The sequence below is a fragment of the Phoca vitulina genome, unplaced genomic scaffold, assembly GCF_004348235.1.
Source record: "Phoca vitulina isolate PV1807 unplaced genomic scaffold, GSC_HSeal_1.0 scaffold15, whole genome shotgun sequence".
Taxonomy (NCBI): Eukaryota; Metazoa; Chordata; class Mammalia; order Carnivora; family Phocidae; genus Phoca; species Phoca vitulina.
In genome coordinates, this window is record NW_022589718.1 from 25,056,348 (window position 1) to 25,083,918 (window position 27,571).

A 27,571-nucleotide genomic window follows, 5' to 3' on the forward strand; every position below is an offset into this window, starting at 1 on the left:
CGCGACCAGATCCCTGCGCCGGGAGGGCCAGGCAGGCGCCCGCACTCCGCCCCCGGGCGCCTCCGGGGGGCAGCTCGGGCCCGGGGGCGGCAGACACCCCCCGGGGTGCGGCTGGGGTCGGGTCCGCGCTCTAGGCTCTTCCCTCGGCTTCCGGAGAAGCGCCGTGCGGAAGGCGTGCTGCGCTCTGGGGCCGCGGCCGGTGCCAACCTCCAGCCGGCCCTGCGCCTCGCGCCTCCTCCGGGACAGAAACCGGGGACTCCGGGGACGGCCGCCGAGGCTGCGCGACGAGGGGCGTGATCTCAGGGCGGCGGCGGCCGTGGAGGGGAGGCCGGAAGGGAGCTGGCGCGCATCGGAGCACTCTGCATTCTTGGTGCCCCCTTCTCAGCCCGCGGCTCCCCAAACCGCCGCAGCAGAAACCCCGAAAGCAGGGCGCGGCCTTCCGCGCGCCCCTCCCGACCCCCCGCGGCGGCCGGAGCGCCTACGAGCGCGCGGCGCGGTCCCGGGGCGGCGGACACCCGGGCTCCGGCCCCGCGCCGCGCCCGTCGGGGGAGACGGTGCCGCGGGGGAGCCCCGCAGGGCTCGGGCCCGGCCCAAGCGGAGCCCGCAGGAGCCGGCCCGCAGGTGAGTGGGCGCGCGGGGGGGGGGGGGCCCGCCCCGGCCCCGGGGGGGGGGGGGGGGGGGGGCTTGTCCTGCTCGCGTGCGACGCGGGAACACGAGCCTCCCCTCCTCGCTAAGCCCAGCGTCCTCCGGGCCTTCACCGGCCCCAGAGCTTCCTTCACTGTGCCTACCACCCTGCAGGACACTGATCTCCCCCAAACTTAATTCAGTGACCGCTTTGTGCGGCTCCCTGGACTAAGCCCTTCACGTCCGTGGTCACGGTTAGTTCTTCCTGCGGAACTGAGGTAGGCGCTACGACCTCTATTTTGAGAGCAACTTTCTCCAGGTTGGTGGGAGGCTCTTGCCCGACCTCTCCAAGCTGGGGCTGGACCCTGAGACACTCGCCCTGTGGGGCCCGGGCTCAGCCTGCACCCCAGTGCATTCATACCTCTGCCTGAATTTGATTCATTCAGCAAATGTTCTTCCTCTCTCCCTCCCTCCTTCCTGTCTCTTTCTTTCTTTTTTTTTTTTTTTTTAAAGATTTTATTTATTTGACAGAGAGAGAGAGATAGCGAGAGCAGGAACACAAGCAGGAGGAGTGGGAGAGGGAGAAGCAGGCTTCCCGCCGAGCAGGGAGCCCGATGTGGGACTCGATCCCGGGACTCCGGGATCATGACCTGAGCCGAAGGCAGACGCTTAACGACTGAGCCACCCAGGCGCCCTGTCTCTTTCTTTTTTAATCACCAGGCATTGTGCTTGACAGCAAGGAAACAAACGTGACTAAGACCCTGACCCTGCCTTCAAGGAACTTACGGTTCAGGTCAAGTTGTCTCCTCTGAGGGATGTCTGCCTTTCAGGGCTCCTGCGTCACTGGGAAGCGAAAGGTTCCTTAATCTCCCCACCTACCCTCAAATGAGAGACCTGACCTCCATCTTGGTTTGCGTTACGTGCCTGCTTGGAGGCCTTTAGGATGTCTCCCTGCTTCCTACAGAATAAAGTCCTAATGCCTCAGTTCCTCGCTGGCCTTCAAAGCCCTCTCAGCACCACCACCCCCCAATCTCCAGGCATATTCCCCCTTTAGCTGGCAGGTGAGCGGCCACCTAGCCTCCTGGTTTCTTGTATCAAACAATCCATCTACTTGAATTCCTTCCCTTCCTAGCCACCCACTTTGACTTAATTCCTCCTTCTCAACAAAGCTTCCTGATAAACGGTTTCTGCTAGAATTGCTCTCTCCCTCCTCCCTTTCCCTACAGCTTTTTTAGTCTTCTCTGCTGGCTACCACAGCCTGGTTATGTCACCTGTCTGGCCCCCAGGCTCAGGTGGGAGGCCCTGGAGGGCAGTGGCCAGGTCTTTGTCTTGGCGCCGGGCACAAGCAGATCTTCTAAGAATGCTCGCTGACTACTTGCTGAGGTGACGTTGCCTGAATGCACTGAATATGCAAATAGGTAAAATCTAGGAAGCCAGGTGGTCTTCAACCGTCTCTCCACACAACTGGAATCATAAAATGGGCACTTCGTAATTGCCCAGTCGATCTGATCCCCTTGTGAAGCCTATTTACATCCGTTAAGCCCACAGAGTAATCTTATAGGGCCCCGACAGATGGGTCTGTCTACACTGAACACATTCACTGGTCAACAAGAGCACAGACACGTTGTCTTTGGTGTTGCGTTGGGATCAAGCGAAGCCTGTCTTTGTAGATGGCTCTCTCCTTACCCTGCAAGAGGTAACTGAAAACAATCAAAGCTTCTTTCAAACCAGAGATATAATGCTCAGTGATCCACAGCATTGCTCTTTATTAACATACAATAACCAGCTCTTGTAATTTTATAACAACTTCATAATTATAAAGGTCTCCCACTTTATAACGTTTCATGTCATACTCACAAATTACTCCACGAGGCAAGTTATTATCTTTATTTTATATAGATGTAAACTGAAGTCCAGAAAGGTGAGTGGCTTTGCTCAAGCTTTGCACACAACTAGTGGGCAGCAGAGCTTCTAGTCCCTTATTTAATACCCCCTCCCATAGCTGGAGTAATGTAGATATTCCTATACAGTATTATGCATTTAGCCACCAAATTATATGCAAAGCTACTCTACCTATTCTATGTGTGATTTTTCAGGTGAAGAAATGAAAGAAGCACGGGACTTGGAAGACAGATTCAGTTGTAATTAAGTTATTTTTCTTTTACGTGGTTTGAAATATCTGTCAAAATATTTCCGAGTTCCATTTTAAAAGTGATGAATAGAACTTAAAGGCAATAGCTCACCAAAACCCTAACTACCAAGCGGCACTTTTGAAGTCAGTTCCCAGAAACAACTCTCTCTAGACTTAGGGAACAATGTCACATATATAGGTGGAAACATGAAAATGATGATATTTGACTGATTTGGGCCTACAAAACTGCAATTTCATGTAGTTTTACCTGATAGAAATATTTGTTTTTTAGTTTACACTCTTGGCCAATTTTTTGCCTGCATCTTTATTCCTTTTGGGGGTAGCATGGGGGTATCACTCTGACTGGTCCTAAGAATATTTCTGTGAAAGGAGCTCTCAGGAATAGAAGAAGCCTTTTCCTTCTGTGCCTCTCCTTTCTGAACTGTCTTCCAATTTATATATTTTATAATGTGAAAACAAATGAAACTAAGGGATCGTGAAATCGCTTTCACTCTTCCTTCTCCTCACCACACACACATCAGTTTCCCCTAGTGTCACTGATGTACTGTAGTTATCAATGCGGCTTCCTTTAAAGGGGTCCTTTGAGCGGAACTAAGAAAATAAATTTCCCAGATGAATTTACCTTGTGCTTTTCTCTCTAAGCAATAACGTGCAAGTTAGTAAAACAATGAATTGTTCAACTCCACGATAGTGTTAGTAATGACTAAGCCAATATAACAGAAGCGTGCCCTTCTGCATTTCAGGATACGGTTTAGTGTTGTGTCTTGGCAACTTGAGAAAGTTGCTTAACCTTGCTGGATTTCAGTTTCCCTGTCTGTTAAATCTGAGTACCTGTGAAGCACCTCTCATGATTGTGTGTGTGTGTGTGTGTGTGTTTGTGTGTGTGATTAATATTCATAAAATACAAACTTTGGATAAAGGTTAGTTTCTTCTTTCCTCTTCCTTTTGTGTCTCTCTGACTTGTGTGGCTAATCCTATCTGTATCTCGTTCAGTGTGTGGGTCGTTGGTCTGTGAGTAAAAAGCTCCATAGTTAGCAAGAAATGCTCATTCCACAAAAAGGACAGGTATTATCCTTATTTTTTCTGATGGGGAAGCTGAGACCAGAGCTGGTAAATAATTTGCATAAGGATAAAATAGAAAAATATATAAAACACTAGCTCTGTTCAGAAATGCAGTAACAGTAACAAATGTACCAAGTATTTATTAGCAATTCAATTACGTAGTATCAAGAAGGTTCTATAAGCCAAATACAAACAGTGTGCCCTTATTATCGAGAAGGTTCTATAAGCCAAATACAAACAGTGTGCCCTTATTGTGCAGTTATCTACTTCACATGCCTTGTGGTTAAGATGTTGCAACCATGATCTAAATGCCTGACTAATAGGAAATGGAACAAACCTGAAGGTCATTTCATTTTTACCCAACAATGGAAAAAGGAATAGCAGAAGGGAAGAAGGAACCAATATTTAGGTTGAACACTTACTGCGCACCAGACCTTGTGCCCAATTACATGCTACATCTTTTAAATTTCATGATTCTGTGAGGTAGGCATCTCCGTTTTACAGATAACGAAGCTTAGACTCAGAGAGGTTAAACAACTTGCCCCAAATAATTCAGTCAATAAGCAATGGAATTAGCTTCGGGGCACCTGGGTGGCTCAGTCAGTTAAGCATCTGCCTTTGGCTCAGGTCATGATCTCAGGCTCCTGGGATCAAGCCCCACATCAGGCTCCTTGCTCAGTGGGGAGCCTGCTTCTCCCTCTCCCTCTGTTCCTCCCCCTGCTTGGGCTCTCTCTCTCTCTCTCTCTCTCTCTGTCAAATAAATAAATAAAATCTTAAAAAAAAAAGAAGTAGAATTGGCTTCAAACTCATATCTTCACGCTTTTATCCATTGATGGAGAGAGTACCCATTTGTAGACTTGATGGAGGTAATTGTATTAAGAAGGTTAAATATTTATTTTCTTTGACTCAGTTATTCTAATGGAAAGTTACTTCAAGAAAATCATTGAAAATGCAGAGCAAAGCTGGTTGCATAAAAATCTTCATTAGAGAGTTATTTATAATAGAACTTGGAATGAATCTAATAACCACCATTAGGGAAATGGCTAAGTAAACATCACACACACGATGGAATATCACACAGCCAGTAAAATAACCCTTCCCCAAAAGTTTGTAATAACATGAGTAATGTTCATATAATAAGGTGAGGTGAAAAGAACAAGGTATTAGGATCTATCTGTCTGTATAAAACTATATAATAATAATCTCATCTATGTTAATAATACACACAGAAAAAGAACACGAATGTCGAACAGCAAAATGTTAGGAGCGATTGTCTTTGGGCAGCGTAATGATATTAATTACTTTTTTCTTTTAATTAAATTGGTTTTTATTTTTTAAATGTTACCATTTTTCCATAAGGATTACCTATGGTGTCTGGGCCTGGCTAGGAGAAATCACTTCCAAAATCATATATAGCATAAAGGGCTGGGGCCTATCTCTGTAGTGTCCCAGGAAGTACTCAGCATTAAAGACTCAGAGTAGGTCCTCCTGGCTCTTAGGCCAGGAAAGATGACTAGCCTCCTGAGGTGAGTAGAGGGGCTGGAGTGGAAACCTGGAGAGGATTTAATGTTGATCATTTAAAAAAAAATTAAAAAAACAAACCAACAAAAACAGGAGTTGAAGTCACACTCAAGAATTTAGGGTACATTGCCCCACTCTGTTTGCAGAGTGTATTTCTCAGACTCTAAAAGGGCCAGGGTTCCTTGACTGCGCTGGAGGTAGCTGGGCTCCATGAAGGAGGGTGGAGAGAAATTCTTAAATATGTTTACTTAGCCCTGCTTACGCCCATCCCCTCCTTTCTACACTACCACTCGTCAGGCTGTCACCTGGGTTCCATCAGTAACTCTCAACTCTTTACCCTGCCTCTGGTCTGGCCCTTTGCTAGGCCAGTGACTTCATTGCGGCCAAAGCAATCATTCCATAACATCCATCTGATTTTTCTCCTCCTCTGCTTACTGTCCTCCCATGGTACTCTACAGCTTTCGGGGTAGAAAGCAGTTCCTTACCTGTTCCTGTTCCTGCCGCTGCTACTTGAGGTCTCTTGCAACCTGACCCCACATACCTCTCTGGCCTCCTCTCTTTCCAGTCTCTCTCCACGCCTCCACACCTCTGCGCATCTGCCACCCCAGCCCTATGATCCACCTGCAATACTCCGCACACATCTAGCTTTCTCTCACCTTCTTCTTCAGCTGTTTCCTTATATGGCTTCTGTCCAATTCCTCACCCCCTGCTCACTCTCATTCACACACACACACACACACACACACACTTTTTGCCCACTCAGTGGTTGCTCATCCTTCAAAATTCACCCCAAGCCTTGTCTTTTCTAGGTAACCTTCCCTGATACACATTCTTCATCCTGTGTCTCAGCCTTCATTCTGCTTCAAGTGGCTGTATTAGGGTCCTTCTAGCTTCTGTACTCTGCACTAATCATGATATACTTGGCTGTCCCCAACTAGACCAGCATTTGTGGTAGCAGAGACCATGTCTTCATGACCTTTGGATCCCAGTGTTTGGTTAAGTGTTCAGTTCTCAATAACTTTTTATTGAATTTGTGAATTAATTAAACAGGATCCGGAAGGAGAAGAGGGAGGAAAGATGACCAAGGTTGAAGGTCATACCATTTCTAGGATAGAAACAACCCCTAGTACCATCAATGACCAATAGGGCCAACCTTTCTTCTTTTCTTATCACTGTATCTTGTTTTTGTTCCTGTGGATCCTTGAATTCTCATAGAGATGGGCTTCTCATGGTGTTGTCTAAATTTCTGAGAAGATATATCAGTCCCAAGCAGCATCAACAACCCCTGCACAGGTATGTCACCTGGCACGGGGCCTTTCGACTAGCGTAAGTCACTCAGTCCACACGAAGTAGGAGCACAGGAAGGGCGGACTGAGGGCTGAGGGCTGTGGAGTTGGGGGGTGGTTCAGCCGGCAGGTCAGGCATCAGAGGAATTAAGAATGTTTCCCTGCTGTCAGTCTTTCCTTCTGTCTTCTACAATCCGACTTCTACCACAGTACAACACAAAACCCAACCCTGCCGTATAGGCAAGCAGGATTACAATCGGTCCTCTCTCTCTCTCTCTCTCTGTCTTCTTTTCCTCCCTCGCACACACACATATACACACAACGTATATTTATGAAGACTTGCTTTATGACTGGTAACCCTTGTTTCAAAGTCTGCTGTCTTCCTTTTAATTTAGATTACTAATTCTGTTCCACATCCCCTTGAATAAACTTGTAAAATTCAAGACAGCATCTTTTTTTTTTTTTTTAAGATTTTATTTATTTATTTGACAGAGAGAGAGACAGTGAGAGAGGGAACACAAGCAGGGGGAGTGGGAGAGGGAGAAGCAGGCTTCCCGCGGGGCAGGGAGCCCGATGCGGGGCTCGATCCCAGGACCTCGGGATCATGACCTGAGCCGAAGGCAGACGCTTAACGACTGAGCCACCCAGGCGCCCCTCAATTGATTTTTAAAACCATCCAGACTGGGGGCGCCTGGGTGGCTCAGTCGTTAAGCGTCTGCCTTCGGCTCAGGTCATGATCCCAGGGTCCTGGGATCGAGCCCCACATCGGGCTCCCTGCTCAGCGGGGAGCCTGCTTCTCCCTCTCCCACTCCCCCTGCTTGTGTTCTCTCTCTCGCTGTGTCTCTCTCTGTCAAATAAATAAAATCTTTAAAAAATAATAATAATAATAATAATAAAACCATCCAGACTGATAAACCCAAGTGTTGGTAAGTATCAGAGGCCGAATTGTGTCCCCCCAAAATTCATATATTGATGTCCTAACCCCCAGGACCTCAGAATGGGACCGTATTTGAAAACAGGACCTTTAAAAAGGTAATGAAGGTAAAAAGAGGTCATATGGGTGGGCCCTAATCCGGTAGGACTGGTGTCCTTATGAGAAGAGGCGATCAGGACACAGACACAGAGGGAAGACCACGTGAGGACACAGGGAGGAAACAGCCATCTATCAGCCGGGGAGAGAGACCTCAGACGAAACCAACCTACCAACACTTTGATCTTGAACTTCTTATCTTCAGAACTATGAGAAAATAAATTTCTGTTGTTTAGGCCGCCCCGTCTGTTACTCAGTAAAGGCAGCCCTCGCAAGCTCACACAGCAAAGATAAAGGCACAGTGGAAATTGTTCTACATTGCTGGCAAAGAGACTGCCACAACTGTGGAGAGGCGTGAGCCCTGGGAGCCAACACTTTCATCTGCGGTGTCTACGCTAGAGAAAGTCTCGCAAATGTGCCCAAGAAAACATATAGAAGGCTGTTCGGTGTAGCGTGACCTTTAACTGTGAAGAAGGTGAAACCAAATAACCCTTTTTAGTAGGAAAAGAAACTGGTTTATTTCATTCATGCAACGGAATACTACAGAGTAGTTAAAATGCCTGAATTTACGTGTGTGCATATATCAACATGGAGAAATCTCCAAGCTGGTGTTCAGTGAAAAAAAGAATATTGCAAAAATATTTGTAGGCATAACATCAGTTGTGTGTAATTTTAAAACAGTGTCTTATATATTGTTTAGGGATATATACATATGCTTAAAGTACAAATACATAACATGGGCATGAGAGGCGTATAAGATAAGATTGTGGTTAAGAGCATGGTCTGTGGAGCTCCCTTGCTTACCAGTTATATAACCTTTTATAACTTCAATCTCTCTGTGCCTCAGTTTCCTCATCTGTAAAATGAGGTTAATAATAGCACCTGCCTTACTGAATTGTTGGGAAGACTACATGAGAAAATGCTTAGCTCGGTGTCTGGCTCATAGTAAATGCTCAATACATATTAGCTTACTGGATAAAATATTAACTTAGTAAATAAACACATGTTTAACTATACAAGTAATATAAATGTAAACACAGCAAAATAAAATTGAGTGGTTATTTTTGGCCAAGCTTTATCTTAAAATGAAAATACTATGAAAGGCAATATACTGTGATAGGGCAGTCTCTAGATCTTGGTGTGTATGCCCTTGAATGACGCCCTCCCCTTGAGTGTGGCCTGGACCTAGTAACTTGCTCTAACAAACAGAATATGGCAACATGATGGGACATTACTTTCAAAATGTAGTTATAGGGGCACATGGGTGGCTCAGTCGGTTAAGCATCTGACTCTTGATCTCATATCATGTCTTGATTTCGGGGTTGTGAGTTCAAGCCCTGCACTGAGCTCCATGTTGGGCATGGAGCCTAAACTTTTAAAGAAAATGAGGTTATAAAAAGACTGAGGCTTCCTTCTTGGGCACTTTCTTTCTCTTGCTTACTTGCTCTGAGGGAAGCCGGCTGCTTGCTGTGTTGTGAACTGCCCTATAAAGTGGCCCACGTGACAAGGAACAAATGTGTCTGGCCACCAGCCAGTGAGTGAACTTGGAAGTGGATCCTCCCCAAGTTGAGCCTTGATTCATCAGTCCTGGCCAACAGCTGAACTGCAATCTCATAAGAGCCCCTGAGCCAGGAACACCCAGCTCAGATCCCTGATCAACAGAAACTGTGAGAAAATAAATGCTTATTGTTTTCAGCTGACAAATTTTAAGGGCCACTTTGTTAGCCCGCAATAGATAACTAATACACCCAATGTAGGTCAGAGTGAAAACTAATGCTGTGTACATATACAGTGTTAGTAAGAATGTGAATTGGTATAAATTTCTTGAAAGCAATATCCTTGAAGATATTTAAAAAAATTTTTTTGCCCTAGGAAAATAAGTGCACAAAAATTGAGATATGTTCCTTAAAGTATTAAATGTAACAAATATCATAGGGAATAACTGGTAACAACTTACATGCCCAACACTGATTGGGGAATTGTGATATTGTGATATAATAAGAAATATATATTTTAGTCTTTAACCCTGGCTCCTGACCAGAGCTCCTAAAACTTTAGAATTTCCTAAGTGATAAAGGTTCTAGGAGAATCTTCTGTTCTAATATTGGGTCTTTGACTCCAGTTCCTGACATAGAGCTCCAAAATCCCTTAAAGTTTTCTGGGTGATACAGTGTCTCCTCTTCTAATGAGGCAAATCTTGGTGGGCTCCTGGACAGCTTCAGGATGGGGGGCTGGTCACCAGAGAGACCAAGCCATGGTTAGAAGCTTGGAATGTTCAGCCCCCCTTCCCATCTTGGGCTAGGGCCTGGAGATTGAGTTAATCTATCATGCCCATATGATGAAGCCTCCATAAAAATTCCTAAAGTATGGGTTTTGGAGAGCCTCTGAGTGGGTAGACCTGTGGAGGTGCTGGGAGGGTGGCATGCCCAGACAAAGCATGGAAGCTCTGCATCCTTTCTCCCCATCCCTTGTCTTATGCATTTCTTCCATCTGCCTGTTCCTACATTGTATCCTTTTATAATAAACCAGCAATCTGGTAAGTAAACTGTTTTCCCGAGGTCTGTGAGCCATTCTAGCAAATTACTGAACCCAAGGAGGGGTCACGAAAACCTATGAGTTATAGTTGGTTGATCAGAAAGAAGAGGTGATAACCTGTGGTTGGCGTCTGGAGTTGGGGGGGTGAGTCTTGTGGGACTGACGCCTTAACCTGTGAGACCCCGATGTTAACTCCAGGCAGGAAAATTGAATTAAATGGTAGGACACCCAGTTGGTGGTGCCTACAGAGAACTGGAGAATTGCTTGGTGTGGGAAAAACCCATATGTGTTTGGTGACAGGAAGTGAAGTATGGAGTGGAGAATGTTGAGAGTAAAGTCGAAAAAATGAAATTTTTCCTTTTGGGAGTGGTTAAATTATGGTATATTTTTTGATAAAATCTTAAGCAGACATCAAAATTCATGTTAAAGTTCTAATGATTTGTTGGAACATTCACGATATAATTACAGTTATGTACACAAAATAAAAATAATTGAGGATGACCCCAATTTTTTATTTAATTTTTAAAAGACTAGATAGAAATATATCAACATGATCATAGTGATGATCTCCAAGTGATTATTCAGTGATTTACATTTTCTTGGGTATATTTTTCTGTAGATCCTAATTTTTATATAATGAATATGTATTATTTTTTATTTTGAAAAATCTTTAAGTGTAAAATAATTAAATGAGGGCCTAGTATGATTCTTTTTTTGAGAGAGAGAGTAGGTGCATGCAAGGGGTGGCGAGGGGCAGAGGGAGAGGGAGAGAATCCCAAGCAGACTCTGCACTGAGCTCAACGTGGAGCTTAATCCCACCACTCTGAGTGAGATCACAACCTGAGCCAAAATCAAGAGTCGGATGCTTAACCAACTGAGCTACCCAGGTGCCTTGGGCCTGGTATGATTCTTAAAATACACTTACCTTGCCTATTTTTTCTGGATCATATTTTTCAAATTCTCTCATGTTACTGAATCCCCCTCTGAACCTGCCTTTCAGCTACTTCTCTGCATCAAGTAAATCTTCTTGTTCTTCCTCTATTCTTTATATTTTTCTGACACGGCTTCCAGATATTACTGAAAAGGAAAAACACCAAAGTAAATCTTGATTACAGTTGTAAGATACAAAATTAATGTACAGAAATGCAATTCTATACACTAACAACAAAGTAGCAGAAAGAGAAATTAACAAAATAATCCCATTTATAATTGCACCAAAAAGAATGAAATACTTGGGAATGAGTTTAAACAAGGAGACAAAAGACCTGTACCTTGAAAACTATAAAACACTGATGAAAGAAATGATGACGACACGAACAAATAGAAAGATATACCATGCTTGTGGATTGCAAAAATTCATATTGTTAAAATGTCCATACTACCCAAATCAATCTACAGATTCAATGCAATCCCTATCAAAATATCAGTAGTATTTTTCATGGAACTAGAACAAACAATCCTAAAATGTATATGGAACCACAAAAGACCCCAGATAGCCAAGAAACCTTGAGAAAGAAAACAAAGATGGAGGTACCACAATTCCAGATTTCAAGATATGCTATAAAGCTATTGTAAGCAAAACAGTATGGTATTGGCACAAAAATAGACACATAGGTCAAGAGAACAGAATAGAGAGCCCAGAAATGAACCCATGTATATGTGGTCAATTAATCTATGGCAAAGAAGGCAAGAATATACAACAGGAAAAAGACAATCTTTTCAATAAATGGTGCTGGGAAAACTGGACAGCTACATGCAAAAAAACCTTTTCTCACCATATACAAAAATAAACACTAAATGGAGTAAAGACCTAACTGTGAGACCTGAAACCATGAAACTCTTGTGCATTGGCCTAAGCAACTTATTTATGGATTTGTCTCCTCAGGCAAGGGAAACAAAGGCAAAAATAAACTATTGGGACTACACCAAAATAAAAAGCTTTAGCACAGTGAAGGAAACCCTGAACAAAATGAAAAGGCAACCTAGTGAATGGGAGAAGATAATTTGCAAATATTGGATATATCCAATAAGGGGTTAATATTAAAAATATATAAAGAACTTTACAACACCAAAAAAATAATAATTTTATTAAAAATGGGCAGAGGACCAGAATAGACATTTTTCCGATGAAGACATACAGACGGCCAACAGACACATGAGAAGACGGTCAACATCACTAATCATTAGGAAAACGCAAATCAAAACCACAATAAGATATAATCACACCCCAGTCAGAATGGCTAGTATCAATAAGACAAAAAGTAACAAGTGTTGGCAAGAATGTGGAGAAAAGGGAAACCTTGTGTGCTACTGGTGGAAATGAAATTGGTGCAACCACTGTGGAAACAGTATGAAGGTCCTCAAAAAATTAAAAATAGAGATATTATACGATCCAGTAATTCCACTACTGGGTTTTTACCCAAGGAAATTGAAAACACTGATTAAAAAAGATATATGCACCCCTATGTTTATTGCAGCATTATGTACAATGGCCAAGATAAGGAAGCAACCCAAGTGTCCATTCATAGATGAATGGATAAAGAAGAGGTAGTGTGTGTGTATTGCATATATGCATATATACACAATGGAATATTACTCAGCCATAAAAAAGAATGAAATCTTGCCATTTGCAACAACATGGATCGACCTAGAAAGTATTAAACTAAGACAGAGACAGAGAAAGACAAATATCATATGATTTCACTTATATGTGGAATCTAAAAAACAAAACAGGAGAATAAACAAACAGACTCTTAAATACAGAGAATGAACTGGTGGTTGCCAGAAAGGAAGGGAGTGGGGGGGATGGGCAAAATAGGTGAAAGGAATTAAGAGGTACGAACTTCCAGTCATGAAATAAATAAGTCATTAAGATAAAAAGTACAGCATAAGGAATATAGTCAATAACATTGTAATAATGTTGTATGGTGACTGATGGTAACTACACTTATCATGGTGAGCAATAAGGTATAGAATTGTTCAATCACTACGTTGTACACTTGAAACTAATTTACTATTGTATGTCAACTATACTTCAAGAGTAAATGTTTTCAATTACATAAAATCTCCAAAAGGTAATTAGGCTTGACTCTTGGCATAAAGTATCATTTTACTTCAGGAAATAAAGATTTAAATAAGCTTACATAAAAAATCCAAAATGTATTCATTTGGGTCAGAATTTTTTAACCCAGGGTCCATGAACATCTGGGACTCACAAATGTATTTCAAGTTTCAATTCATGAAATTGTATGCAAAATATCAAGTGCGTGTGGATCTTCCTGGAAAGAGAGTTCACAGTTAAATTAGGTTCTCATTCGGGTCTGTAACTAGGGTGAAAACCATCCTGGCTTACCCAGAACCGTTGCTTTTAGCACAGGAAGCCCTGAGTCCTAGGAACTCCTCAGTCTTGGACAAAAAACTGGGATAGGTGGTCACCCTTTCTTCAACCCAAGAAAGATCAATGAAAAATCATTCAAAGATTCCATTTAAATTCAATGCAAGGTATAAGTAAAAATTAGAAGATTACTTCTTGAGTCAGAGAATGTTGCTATTCCTTCTTATTTTACCTACGTCCTGAGAATTATTTTATATATAAATCAAAGCTACTGGTATCTTTCCTAGTTTCTAGGCTACCTGCAATTTGTAAATGATCCCCTGGTCACAACGAACCCTTACCTGCTGTCATGTGTATTTGGTGGCTGTTGCATTACTAGGTTGAGATGTGATTACCCTGGCAAGGCCACTCCCCGTATCAATCCAGAAGGGAAAACGCATGTCATCGTGGAAGAATCCTGGTTTGTGGCACGTCAGGAAACGCAGGTGCTCTCAGTTGGTTTAGCTGTCAGCGAAGACACCTCCAAACAGTGTAGATGAAGCTAATCTTCGCCCTCATCGGAGGCAGGCTAGAAGTCAGAACAGTGGCAGGAGAGGCTTCTCCATTTTCCCAACACTCCATGTGGAGACGAATGGGGCCTGTGCCCTCCTGGGAGAAGCCCTATCTGCTAAGGCATACGCAAATAATGGCATCTCTTTTAATTTCCAGTTTTAATCCACTGGCCTTTGGGGAGGTCTCCCTGGACAGCCTCTTTGGTCTTGGTGGTGCCACAATCATAGGAGGACCATGAGGCCACCACTGCGGGAGCAGTCCTTCTGCTGGTGTGGTGGTGGCAGCAAGAATTAATGAGGTTCCAGGGCAAAAGTGCATCTCAGGGGAACAGAGGGGGGATTTTCTAGTCTAGCTGACTCTGACTCAACCAGAAGATTCTCTTTCCAGTATTCACCCTGGACGCTCTGGTTTTGTTCTAGGAAGAAAGGTGACTATTGTTATATGCACATACTTTACAATGTCAAAGTATAAACATAGGTGGCTTTCTTCATCTGTGGAGTTCTTACCTGAAACTTTTGTGGTTTTTGATGACCCATTGTGATCCTCAATCCCCAAGTTTTTAAGAGTCACATATCGTTTGAGAACACCTGTTCCATTCTCATCATACCTGCATTAGTAGAAGTGATTCATGCAATTTCATATATAAGTTTTATGAAACTGTAAGTACGTTATCTCAAGATGGCAAATGTGAGAGACTTGGGCCACCCATTTCCCCCGTGGGTCTAAACCAAACAACACTATTAATCACAGTGTTCTTTTTGTTAAGCCTAGACTCAGCTTCAAAAATTTTCTCAACTTCTACCAGACATCTGGCAATGGCAAATTTTTTTATTTATATAAAAAATATATTTATTTATATATATGTGTGTGTACATATACACATACATAATAGATATGTCCATTCTTTTCATTTTTAAAATGAACAGTTCTCTAAAAATTCTATACCAGCCCACGTGTCCTGATTTTGAGTTAAAAAAAAATATTATCACTCTATGCACACCACGTATACCCCTACACATGTAATTATGGAGAAATGCATCATCTAATGGCCGATGCTTTGCCCTCAGAGAATGACCATGGACCTTTGGCTTATTAACCGGTTCCTTCTGCCCTTCCTGATATCCAATAGATATGCTTCATTTGCAACTTGAGGTGAAGATCGGACATGAAGAACACAGTGAAGCAGCACAAATATGACGGCTCAACAGCACAGGCTCTGGAGTTCAGCACCGAGTACGCTCCAAATCTATATCCTAACTCTGCAATTTGTAAGTTCTTCTAATTTTCTCTCTGAGTCTCAGATTCTTATAAAATGGAGAACGTAATACCTCCCTCACAGGGTTGTTAAGAAGTAAATGAGGGACACCTGGGTGGCTCAGTTGGTTAGGCGTCCAACTCTTGGTTTCGGCTCAGGTCATGATCTCAGGGTCATGGGATCAAGCCCCACATGGGGCTCTGCACTCAGCGTGGAGTCTGCTTGAGTTCTCTCTCTCCCTCTCCCACGGCCCCTCCTCTCCTCTTCCTCTCTCTAAAGAAGAAAAAAAGAGAAAGTAAATGTTATTTTGGATAAAGAGCCTAGTACACTGTGCAGCAATTAATAGGCCCCCAACAAATGGCCTTCATGATGGCCAAGTTGGACCTATTCCATAGCTGACCATAATTCAAAGCCGAGTCTAACACAGGGGCTGGGGCATGGCTGACAGAGGCAAAAGCTGAGGGAAAATTACAAAGTAGGGCTAGGACTCTTCTGTTCAACACACATTTACTGAAAAAAAAAAAGGATTAAAATATAAAATTTTTAAAAATAATTTTTTTTAAGAAACGAGCATTAATAAATGAGTGTCCATCATATGCCAGGTCCCATGCTGGGCACTGGAGTCCAAAATGAGAAGGGAACAAGGGATGAGAGCAGAGGGTGGGAAGCCCCCTACCCCTAGACCCTCCCTATCACTACCCATCTGGCTTGAAATTCAAAGCCCAGCAAATTCAAGATACAGAGATGTGTTTTCATGGATAATAATATCACACCTTTTCTTTGCAGTTCCAAGAGGTATGGATCAGTATTTGTTCTGTGGTAAGTGAAATTTACTTGAGATGAAAGTTACCATTGCCAAAGTTTTCAAACCCCATTTCCTTCACATGAAAACCTAATTTGTTAAGAATTTCCTTAAATTCTGGCCAGAGTATTGTTCTTTCATCTTCTGTGTTTTTCCATGGTGTGAGATCCAGGAACCTGTTTTTAATAAAAAGAACAATAGATTGGCTAAAATGTGACTTATATTCCACTACAGATATCTATGAATAGATTCCCACTGACTTGATCCCTTGAATTGTATTATTTGGGTTATTAATGTGAAAGGAGAATATAACCTATAAAACCATGCATGTCCAAGACAAACGCCTCCTGTAAAACAATTAACCCTATAAATTCCAATATTAGCTCTTGGGCATTCTGAGTTTGCGTGCACATACTAATTAAACGCATGCACCGATTTGTTCATTAGGTCAGCGGGAGGCCTGCTTCTCCCTCTCCCACTCCCCCTGCTTGTGTTCCCTCTCTCGCTGTCTCTCTCTCTGTCAAATAAATAAATAAAATCTTTAAAAAAACATCAATTGAATGTTTGTAAATGATATTGTCTCATTTGACCTGTATCGGCATGTCTATTTTCCCTACTGGACACTAGTTCTTGAAGTTAGGGCCTTTGTTTTACTAATCTGTGTAATCCCCACTGGGAAACGCTAGTTGGCGTTTAGTAAATACTTAACATTTGAATTGCATTTTTTAAAACCAACTTGAAGACAAAGGCCGGTAGGTTCTATGGGCTTTGCTTGGTTAGGGCTCTTATTTTTAAAGTTGTTTTTATTAATTTCAAGATTCATCAGCTACCATAGTTGTCACTCATGTAAATGATTCCCTGACTCAATTATCCAGTTTGCAGTTTATCAAAACTTTCTGCTTTTCTGCTTCTTTTGCTATGAGTCTCTGCAGAGCATTTCCTGGATTCTTAGAAATTCCAGTGTATCTAGGCAAGGTGGGGACACAGTGTAAGCAAAATACTAAATCAACCTAATTCGCTTTGGTTTTTAGTTCAAAGGGATGAATAAGCTGAGTTAAATGAAGACTGAGAATGAACCTATAGATTAAGTTATCTAATTAGAAAAGATACTTGATCTAAGTGTGAAGCATTTGTTTTTATATATTCTTTTATCATTTTATGAATGATATAATTTTATAAAATTTTATTTTTATTATTTTTTTAGATTATTTATTTATTTGAGAGAGAGAGAGAACGAGCACAATGATGGAGTGGGAGAGGGAGAAGCAGGCTCCCCACTGAGCAGGGAGCCGGATGTGGGCTCAATCCCAGGACCCTGAGATCAGGACCTGAGACAAAGGCAGACGCTTAACCAACTGAGCCACGCAAGCGCCCCTGGAGGAGGAATCTTTTGATGATTTCCTGAAGAGATGCAATCTTATAAGCAGTCCAATCAGCAGTAATTATTTGAATCTCCTGAGAAATTTCCAGGATTGCAGTGATGAAGGGTCCGTGCACAAAATCCTCTCCACATCCATGCTGTACAGACCCTCCACATTGCTATGCTATTCTAATCCACTAGCCACTGATCAACTTGCAGGGAGACTCAGATTCCTCACCTTTGTTGTGCTCTGCCTCTCTGGAGACCTGTGTTAATGGACATGGGGCAGCTTGATCCGTAGATGGTCCATGAGAACTTGGCTTTGGGAACAAAAGTGCTACAGGAACGAAACCACTCTGCGGTTGTTAATAAAATTATTAGAATTATTATTAACACGACTTTCAAAAAATAAATAAAAAGAAAATAAAATTACTTTCATGTAAGAATCAGTCTACCTTCCCTGGCTGAGTAGGTTACACAGTGTCTTGGGAGGATACCGAAGTGCTAATTTAGTGTGACTCACTTCCCCCTTAATGTTCCAAACAACTCCTTAATGTTCCCAGTGCCACACTTTATTTTTAGCTTTGGCCTTCTGCAGCACTTGACCTTTTGCCCGGATAGAGCAATGTACTGTGGAGCTCAAACCCACAGCCTCCCCTGTCTTGTGCAACACAGGGAATGTTAGATTATACCTTCTCTGGAAGATCTGGAATCCAGAATGGTCTTTTTAAGATAAAGTAAAACTGTGTATATGCCCACGCGCACACACACGTGCACGCACACACAAACACACAGACACACACACACACACACACATACACACCCTTTTTGTAACATTGCCTTGCATGCCTGGATTATAGTCATTTCTTTTACATCTTTTCTGCCATCTGCTGCAAGAGATTAGTATCATCTTAACATTAATGAAGATTTTTTTTAAAGATCTATTTATTTATTTGAGAGAGAGAGAGCACACGTGCGTGCATGCGCACACACATGCACACAAGTAAGGGGTGGGGCAGAGGGAGAGAGAGAAGCAGGCTCCCCGATGAGCAGGGAGCCCGATGCGGGGCTCGATCCCAGGACCCTGAGATCATGACCTGAGCCAAAATCGAGAGCCAGATGCTCAACTGACTGAGCCACCCAGGCACCCCTTGATGAAAATATTTTAAAAATGTAGATAAGGATCTTGTACCAAAATAATCATCCCACTTGCTTTAGAATAACGAAAGCTTGGAAACAGCTATTCAAATATAGAAGAGTAGTTAGACCAATCATGGAATTTCCATGCCGCCATCAGAAAGGATTACCACAGATTTTTTTATTGAAATGGGAAAATGCTAATTATGGGATATTAAGTGAGAAAACTTGAGTCCCAAACTACAAATGCAGCATGACCTTTGTCACCATGCTTGCTCAACAGCCCCCTAATGGGCTCCGGCCACCAGGCATAACCCTTACAACCCATTCTCTGCATCAGAGCCAGAGAGGTCTTTCAAAATTCAAATCTAATCTTGTCCGTTCCACACTTGACACTCTCCAACGAGTGGAACCTTTAGGAAATGTCCGGGCTCATGAACACGGGGTCCAGAGCCCTTGGTAACCCCGCCCCTGGTGCCTTCCGCACCTCCTCTCTGGGACCTCTCTTCCCCCCCGTCTCCAGCACTGTTCTTGACATTGATGAGACTTCGACATCTGTGCCCGCTGACTAGAAGGTTGTTGCCTTCTTTTTTCCCTTGATATCTTCTCATCCTTTACATCTCAGCTGGGAAGCTTTTCCTCATCCCTACCCTGGCTTGCTTGCTCCTTCTCTACGCTTCCATTACTCTCTGTGTGTCCCCTTCTGTAGAACTTACTTCCCTTTGATGTAATTGCTACTTCCCTTCCCCGGGAGAGCTGGGTCTCTGTCATGTCCATTATTTTGTCCCCAGCAGACAGCACCACAGGGTGGGCACTCACTAACTGTTGAAAAATAAATAGTAAACATATCTGGTAGACAAGCTGGTTGAGAGAAATTTTCGTTGAATTTGGGGTGGCTTTAAATTTCCTCTTTCTTGTCAAACTAAGACAAAATTATATTTTATTGTGGTAAAAAACAAAATCCATAACATTACATTTGCCATCTTAACCAGTTTTAAGTGTACAATTCAGTAATATTAAGTATATGTGCATTGCTGTGCAACTGATCTCTAGAACATTCTCATCTTGCAAAACTGAAACTCTGTATCCACTAAGCACTAATTCTCCTCCCTTTTTCCACCAGCCTTGGTAATCACTTTTCTACTTTTTGTTTCTATGATTTTAGATGCTTCATATGAGAGGAATCATACAGTTATTTGTCCTTTGGTGACAGGCTTGTGCTTAGTATAATGTCCTCGAGGTTCACCCATGTTAAAACAAATTTGTGATATGAACTCTGTGACCTCTGTAACTAGAAAAGTAGTATCATTTAGAATCATAGGAGCTTGAGGTGACTCTAGAATTTATGCGGACCGATTTCCCCCACCTCAAACTTCACTTAGTTCTAGATGAGAAAGCCAAAAATAGAAAATTAACTTGTCCAAGGTTAAAGGTTTAATAATGACGAAATTGAGCTCCACAAAGATAAAAATAAGTAATAAAGGTGTTTAGTTCTTTACACAGTCTACAGCACGTTCTATGCTTTTATTTTCTGCTCAACGTTAGCTGTTTAAATATAACTTTATTTTCTATTATTCCATTTCCTATCTGAAATGAAAATCACCTGCATAGGTTATTTCTTTGTTCAGAAGGTACACTGAAGTTCTCTGTTAGGAATTGTACTTCTGCAATTTTTTTTCTGTAAAATGCATTCCCCAGGTGGTTCAGATTTTGCATTCTGGGCATGGGGATCCTGTAGACATGAAGAATAAAAGGATTCTTCAGGTTTCTGAAAGATTTTGATTTTTGAGCCATGCAAATGTAACAGGGCTGGAGTCACGGGACAGGAACCAGAAATATTTTTAGTCCAGCTGCTTGCTACTGTGTAGCATTCTCTCTTCCTACTCAAAGGAGATCTCATAAACTACAATTTCTCAAATAATTGCTAAAGATCTTCTTGTTCTCAGTGGCCAAACTAGTTCATTAGTTCACATGTATTTTTGAGTCTGCTCTGTGCCTTGTTATGTAGAGACACGTTTAAGACATGTATTTCCTGATGGAAAAAAAAAGAAAGAGTCAGTGACTTTCCAAGTTAAGGGGAAGGGTTCTTAGCAATCCTGTGGTCAAATCCCTTCATTTTATATGTGAGAGACTGAAGCTCAGAGAGCGACCCAGAGTCAAACAGCTAGTGTGTAGCACACTAGATTTTGGGATGCCCGCCTCTGACCTCCAGGCCAAGGAGGACATCACAACCTCCTGGCCACAGAGACTCTCACTCAGCTTGCTCTTTATTAACATTTTCTTTTTTCCTAATTTACTTGTCAACATGATTTTCAGCCTTGTCTTAATATCTGCACTGGTTTTTGAATCATGAGGAGAAAACCCGAGAGATTTCTAGCCCACAGTGATTTAGAATAGCTTGACGGTGTGTTCCAACACTGAAGGGGTTATTTTTCTTCCCTCCAATAGATAGAACCAAGAAAGGAAATTCCAAACCCCAGCTGAGACTGGGCCCTGTGATATATAATGTATGTGTGTTGCTTTATGGGAAAGAATGACTAAAACCTGCTTTGGGAGGGATCATTTGCTCGGTGCTTTCCGTTTTGTTTATGACTGGAAGATAGAAGTTCATTTATGTCTAAGTGTGGGGTTGCAGTCTGTTTTGGCAGTCTTTCTAACAGAAACACCACATTTTATGTTAGGATTTGAGGGGAAAGAGACTCCCAAATGTTTCACTGTTGATTCGCCCTTAGAGTACTCTAAAACACTGTGAAAATAACTTTAGGAATTTTTATTAAATGATAGAATGCTTAGCACTTTGTACTACTTTATGACTTCATAAGTTTATACTCCTGATGTGAAACTTAGTGAATATATGTGTAAGTAAATAATTGCATTTCTTTGAAATGTAGGAAAAAATTATATCATTATGATACCTTGTTCTGTAGTGTTCCGGGAGACCAAATAATACTATTCTTTGAACAAAAAAATTACCCCAAGCTATAGCTATAATGCAGAATAGGCATAGTAATGTAGAATATGTTTATGTAAATTAATTTAAGGAAATGCATACTGTAACATTTGCTAGATGTTGTCTTGTGACTAGAACTATAGATTTAGGTACTTAAAGTAATGCCAGCCATAGACAGGGCTTGGTGCTGCTTCGTCCCTGTCATCTTCCACAATCCCACAACAGACTTAGGTTCAGGATCACCTAAAATGTTCTTCTCCACTGGGCAGAGATTTTCTCTGTGTTGCTTCCTGAAACATAGATGATCAGAAGTCCTGTGTTTCTCAGTCTTGCTGTCATCAGATTGATTTCATACCACATCAAGTACACATCAGGTGCCTGTTTGCTGGACTGTCCTCTCTCCAGAGATATAAGCTGACATGGACTTCTCACTTACAACACGGAGAGTAGGAAACCCACTCAGGCACCCTTGGTGAAAAATCAACCAACCAAGTTCCAGTGGATGAGCAAGAGGTCTGGAGGTGAATGACGGAGGCTCTTTTCGTAAGGGTCCCCGGAAGACGAATGAGTCGTCCAATATTTCTGATTGATGACCTCAAAGGAGTGAGGGCCTTGACCGGCATTGACTTTCAGCCTCTCAATTTTAAGTCAGAAGTCAATTTCAACATAATTTACTTCTGTGATTGCACCATGTTGTGTTTGCTTATGTGCCGGAGTTCTGGGTAAACATCGCAAAAACCTCTCCTGCAAACTTGTATTCTTTTCTGGCATCTTTCTACCTTCTGCTTTCCTGGCAAACCCTTTCTGAAGTGTACTTTGCTTTTCCCACTCTCTCGTGCACACCGCAGTCCCCGGCTTTGGCTCTCCTTCCCTTTGAAGTTACTCTTGCTGAGGCCTCTTGGGACCTCCACGTTGCCAAAAAAAATGTATGTTCTCCAGTCCTTGGTTTATATGACTTCTCTGGAACATTTAGACCTACTGAACACCCACTGCTTCCTAAATCTGTATTTATGCTTGGCTTTATTATATGACGTCACATTCTTTTGGTTTTCCACTCTTCTCTCTGGCTGTTCCTTTATGGGTTCCTTGGTGGGTTCCAGCTTCTCACTCCTTAGGTGCAACGCTGCCCAGATGCTATTCTCATTTATATGTTCTTAGAGTCACTTTCATACACATGCATAGCTTACACATCAATTCCGTGGTGATGACTCTCATACCTACATGTCCAGCTCATACCTCTTTTGCTTGAGCGTCAGATGCATCCGTGTATAAGCTCCACCTCAGACTTACCACGTTCAACGCCTGCCCCACCTCCCAGGTCTCCTGTCTCTCAGCCTCTGTCCAGATCAGATAACTAAAAAGCGTCTGAGGACTGTAGCTCTCGCTTTCCAGCCAATACAGAGGTGCCTGAAGGCTGGTTAGGGTGGTGAGGCCCGAGGCAGCTTCTGGAATTTCTAATCAACCCTGGTCAGTACAAGATGGACCCCGTAGTCTTGAGTTATATGGACAGTCTACTGCGGCAATCAGATGTCTCACTGTTGGATCCTCCAAGCTGGCTCAATGACCATATCATTGGATTTGCCTTTGAGTACTTTGCCAACAGTCAGTTTCATGACTGTTCTGACCATGTCTGCTTCATCAGCCCCGAAGTTAGTCAGTTCATCAAGTGCACTAGCAACTGAGCAGAGATTGCCATGTTCCTTGAACCCCTGGACCTCCCCAACAAGAGAGTTGTATTTTTAGCCATCAGTGATAATTCCAACGAGGCAGCTGGGGGAACCCATTGGAGTTTGTTGATTTCACTATGATTCCCATAGCAGAAGCAACTCAGTCCGTGCAAAGCAGGTAGCGGAGAAACTGGAAGCTTTCTCAGGCAGAAAAGGAGACAAACTGGCCTTTGTGGAAGAGAAAGCCCCTGCTCAACAAAACAGCTATGACTGTCGGATGTATGTGATTTGTAACCCTGAGGCCTTGTGTCAGAACTTCTTTAGGCAACAGCCAGAATCACTATTGCAGCTACTCACTCCTACATACATCACAAAGAAAAGAGGAGAATGGAAAGCTCTCATTGCCAGACTTGCCAAAAATTAGCTATCAAAGTGTATCTGTGACTTTTGAAGTCTCTTCTTTCTGCCCATCCCCGTTTATTGGATGGCTGCAGTCTCAGTGCCTGAAGGAAGATGCCTAGTAGAGGGAAGCTTAATGTTCTCATTTTTCCCTGGAAGAATGTCATCCTCTGCATTATCCAAATGGAATGTTTCACTCTAACCCTAACTTGAGAGCAGTGTGCTCTGTGAAAATTTCTTCAAGTTATGTATCAAAACCTTAAAACCATGCTATCTTAACATTTATTAATTCCCTTTTTGTCTCCCTTATCCACATTGGCTTATTCCAGAGGAAAAGCAGTGATCTTTAAAGAAATCAAGTGTATGTGAAATCTAGAGGAATGCACGAAGAACGTTATAGAAGAATCAAAAACATATTGCACAGAGATCAACTGGCTAGAAGCAGGTCAAGATCTAACCTAATTCAAGATCTAAATATTAGGAGAATCAAATACTCGTTTCTGTGCTATCTCTTCCATTCACCACGCAGAGGCTTTCCTGGCTATCTTTGTAACCTTTGCAGATATTTGATAAAGATGATGTTAGCCCATCTTCCCCCATCTGATTCCTGGACTGCTTTAAGAAAGGGGGAATCTTGAGTAACTTCATTAAAATATATGGCTGTTAGACCTTTTAGTTCACTCAGGGAATGGGTCGACTTGCCACTCTGCATTGCTAGCGGCTTTTCTTCACTTTGTCTGTCCGCCACGCATGCACGCCTTCCTTATATCCGAAGTTCTGTGGTTTTAAAACTCGTAGCTGATAACTTCCCAAAGTTACCTGTTATTTCTAATATTGCTGCTTTCTGATAGTCCTAGTTTTTCCTTTCCTCTCTATCTGTAATCTGGCAGAATTGTTTTCAGTTATGTCATGGTGATATCAGGGCTATTATTGTATCTAAAACTTGCAGACTAAAAGTTGGTTTGTTTTTGCGATTATAAGGCAGAAAAAGTGACCTTTCTGAACCCTTCCACTTAATTCAAAACGCAGACAATGTTATTTTTTAAATATGGAACCAAGAATAAAAAGAAATGCTATCCATCCTAAAAAAAAAAAAAAAAGCATCCAAGACTCCCATTCTTTCTCGTCTCACACTTAAAGAGTGTAGAGGAGGCTACTTCCTGACTGTCTCTCCCATCTTCTCCGCCCTCTCTGCCTGGGATGGGGGGCTGTTTCCCTTCGCCCAGACTGCAGCGGGTCCTCCGAGCTGGTCTACCTCCTCCAGGCTGCCCACCCCTTCCCGACCCACACACGCTGCTGCAGGGATGACCCTTCTTCTTCTTCTTCTTCTTCTTTTTTTTTTTTTTTAAGATTTTATTTATGTATTTGACAGAGAGAGACAGTGAGAGAGGGAACACAAGCAGGGGGAGTGGGAGAGGGAGAAGCAGGCTTCCCGCTGAACGGGGAGCCCAATGTGGGGCTCGATCCCAGGACCCTGGGATCATGACCTGAGCCGAAAGCAAGCACTTAACGGACTGAGCCACCCAGGTGCCCCCAGGGATGACCCTTCTAAACTGCAAATGTCATGATGTCACTCTCCTGGGTACAATCTGTCATTCCCCCCTGACTTAAGAGTAAAGTTAAGTCCTTGTGGTTTTGCATGCCAGGTCTTTTTTCCTTTCTCCACAGAGCCAGTTTGCAACGGCCTCTGGTGAACTTCCTTGCCGGGGTTCTTAGTTACTTCTGGGACCTGTCAACACGTGAGCCCCAGCACATGTAGCTTACGAAAGCTAAACCTTAGGGTAAACCTTCCACCTGACCACGATGCACAGTCGATCCTGCCCCTATTGGGGGGGCCCCCCATGAGGGTGCACCCTCCCAGAACCCAGACAGAGCAGTTGTGGAGGGGGTCCACTTTTTCCTCTGTCCTCGGTTACCTGCTCCCCCACCAGATGTCACATATCGAAAGACAAACACAACACGGCTGTCACCGACAGAGCTGCCATCTTCTTTACTCAGTGAGGGAACCCAGTGAGCGTGGGTTCTCTGGGCTTGGATGCTGATATACTCAAGGGGCAGACAAGACTTTGAATATTCTTTTCTGTGTAACACTGCTCTTATATATTAGTTATCAGATATTACCTCAGACCTCCTTCAGACGTTCTTTCTGTAATGTAGAAGCTACAATGCTCCCAGGGCCCCAGACCCTTGTGCTCCGCCATGTGCAGGAAGACTCGTCATCTTCCGTCTCATGACCTCAAGGTCACGGCTGCTCTGGGCATCAAAGTTCAAAGTTCAAAGGCTGACCCTGAAGGGGAGCTTTCAGGGGTGGAGAGACATCTCCTCACGTCTCTGTCCTTTTTATCAGGGTGAGAAATCTCTTCAGGAGCCATCCCAACAGATTACTCTGGTTTTCATGTTATCCATACCCATGTCACATGGGTCAGGAAGGAAGACCAGGAAGGAAGGTGTCAGGCGTTTCCCCAGCATCTTTTGTGGGAATATCTGTTTTATGTGGAAGAAGGAGGAATTAAGGGTTATTGACTGAGTAAGCAATAGCATCTACCACATGAAACACACTCCAGTCTTTCTCCTTTGGCGGATAGATGCCTTAAGTGCTCAAGGCTTGTACTCAGAAACATAAAAGAGAAAAGTCCACCCATAATTTTAAAATATTATCCCCTGTATATAGCAACACATACACAAATGGTCAGTGCTAATACATTTTATTGCATTTTGCTTTTTTTTTTTTTTTAAGATTATTTATTTGGCGGGGGGAGAGAGTGCAAGCAGGGGGAAGGGCTGAGGGAGAGGAGAGAGAGAATCTCCTGCAGACTCCCTGCTGAGCACGGAGTGCCACATGGGGCTCGATCCCAGGACCCCGAGATCACGACCTGAGCCAAAACCAAGAGTCAGCTGCTTAACCAACTGAGCACCCAGGCGCCCCTGCACTTTGTTTTTTTCACTCAACAATGCCAACTGTATCATAGTCTAAACTCCACAGGTACTGCACTCTATTTCTGGAGTTGCTGAGATGGCTAGTCACGTGCAGTATGACACTTTTAATTACTGTAATTTTATGTTTCACTATGGGGTAGGGCAGTCATCGTCACTACCCTTCAAAACCTGCTTAATTGTTTTTGCAATTGTATTTGTGTAATGTGAGCTGCATTTCGAGCTGAGCTATGCCTTGAAATAAATCTTGTTTATATTCATATTTACACATTCATCTAGAATTATGGGCTTGGCACGTTGACAGAGCTCCGTTTATGAGCTATCTCAGGGGGTCACAAATTCAAATGCCCATATGCGCCAGGCAAGTCCTGTAAATGAAGAGGCTATGGTTCAAAGATTAAACAGGCCGGGATATTCTTAATTTTCTCAAAGAAATAATCTTTCACCCATTTTTTTTTTCTTGAACTCTGTGGTCCTTTTAATCACTTTTGATAGAAAAATGGCAGCAGGGAAATATTTCTCTGCTACTACGTGGATGGTAAGTGGCCCCTGAAAACTGGCCTCCGTTTTAGGGAAAGAATAGTGGGGATTGTGGCCGATATGCTTCTTCTCGAGAGAGCAGGGGCGACGCACCCATAGCCAATTGTTGTTACTAAGGATATACGGATATTGACACATCTTCTGACTTCTACAGAAGAGCCAGGAAGCCAGATTTTATATGAAATTTTCTTATTATTAATGGAAGGTTTTGAGGAGGGTTTGGTTTTGCTTTTTGTTGAGGGGAAGAGCCCTTTAGGATTCTCTCCTCACTTGTCATCATTCTATTTCAGTCCCTTTATCTGTAAAATTAAGTTCTTGGTCAAAGCCATACCCAATTTGTGACTAACTGAAGATATCAGTCCAATTTTGCTGCCATCCAAAACTTGCCTATTATACTTAAGAAAAGAGTTCATTAGGGACGCCTGGGTGGC

At 42.8% G+C, this 27,571-nt stretch overlaps 1 pseudogene; it reads left to right on the forward strand.

Annotated features, from left to right (window-relative positions):
* Positions 1 to 23,037: 23,037 nt before the first annotated feature.
* LOC116637949 lies at positions 23,038 to 23,692 on the forward strand (annotated as a pseudogene).
* The last annotated feature ends 3,879 nt before the right edge of the window (positions 23,693 to 27,571 follow it).